Raw genomic sequence first — 1,334 nt, forward strand, 5'->3', positions numbered from 1 at the left:
TTTTTTGTGTATGGCATCACAAACCAACGAGCAGGCTTATCATCAAGGTTATTGGTAATCAAATGTGTCTTTAAGTCATTGTTCTTTAAAAAGTTATATTTAAGTCTTTTTTTAAAAATGTTAAAAATAAAGTCAATAGGATAATTGTTGTCGATGAGAATTTTAATAATAAAATCAAAGTTTTTTTCATGAAAGTCAGAGTGTGATAAGAAAAATGCTCTATCAATAANACCTATGACTGTGCCTTTTTTCTGGCTGGTAGGATGATTAGAATAGAAATTGAGATATCTACCAGAAAAAGTTGGCCTGTGATACCAGTCATGTTTCAAAAAATTATTTGTCTTAATTATGGTGATGTCCAGAAAGTTCAATTTGTTGTAGCCTATTTCCATGGTGAATTGTAGGCGAGGNTGATGAGAATTAAATAAGTGTAGGACTAAGTCAAAGCTATCAGCAGGAACCATTAGAGCTATATCATCAACATATCGAACATAAAAAGGAGGCTGGAAATGNAATGAATTAAGGATGTTCTGTTTGAGGTCTTGCATAACGATATCAGCTAAAATGGGGGAAAGAGGTGATCCCATCGGTGCACCAAAGGTCTGTCGGTAAAATTTATTATTAAAAATGAAAAAAGTTGAGTTGTATACGAATTTAATTGCGTTAAAAAATTCNTGTTTAGGTAATGACGTCTCTTTACTTATGCAATGCCATCTTGTCTCTAAACTATTAATTACTAATTCCAGTGGTATATTGGTAAATAAGGATGTAACATCTAGAGAAATTAATTCAAAGGATTGCTCAAACTTTACATCTGAAATTATCTTCGAAAGGTGAAAACTATTGTACACAAAATTTTTGGAAGGTGGAATGCTTTTGGAAATAATTTTGTGTAAGAAGAAGGCGAGGTTGTGTAACGGACTATTAATGGAAAAAATAATTATTCTAAGTGGATTTCTTGGTTTATGAATTTTTGGCACACCATAAGCCTTAGGAAGGATAGGTAAAGAAGAGTTTAAATTGCGGTGAGAGATATCCGAGATGTAATTGTGAGACCTCCATTTTTTTAACAGGTTTTTTAACGAGGTTAGTAAAGAATTGACCGGATTCTTTTTAATCGGGGCGTAAGTGGCAACATCCAATAATAAATTCTCCATATCTCGAGTGTATTCGGTTTTGTCCAACGCGACTACAGTGTTTCCCCTGTCTGCTCTAGTGTAGATAATAGAAGGATGGTGTTTAACGAAAGATTTGGTTAATATAAGAGCATTGTTTATATCCATGTTATGTAATAAATTAGTATCATTATTTGAATCTCTCAATTGTTTAAGCAT

The sequence above is a fragment of the Pseudomyrmex gracilis genome, unplaced genomic scaffold (assembly GCF_002006095.1).
Source record: "Pseudomyrmex gracilis isolate BER0280 unplaced genomic scaffold, ASM200609v1 scaffold_980, whole genome shotgun sequence".
Taxonomy (NCBI): Eukaryota; Metazoa; Arthropoda; class Insecta; order Hymenoptera; family Formicidae; genus Pseudomyrmex; species Pseudomyrmex gracilis.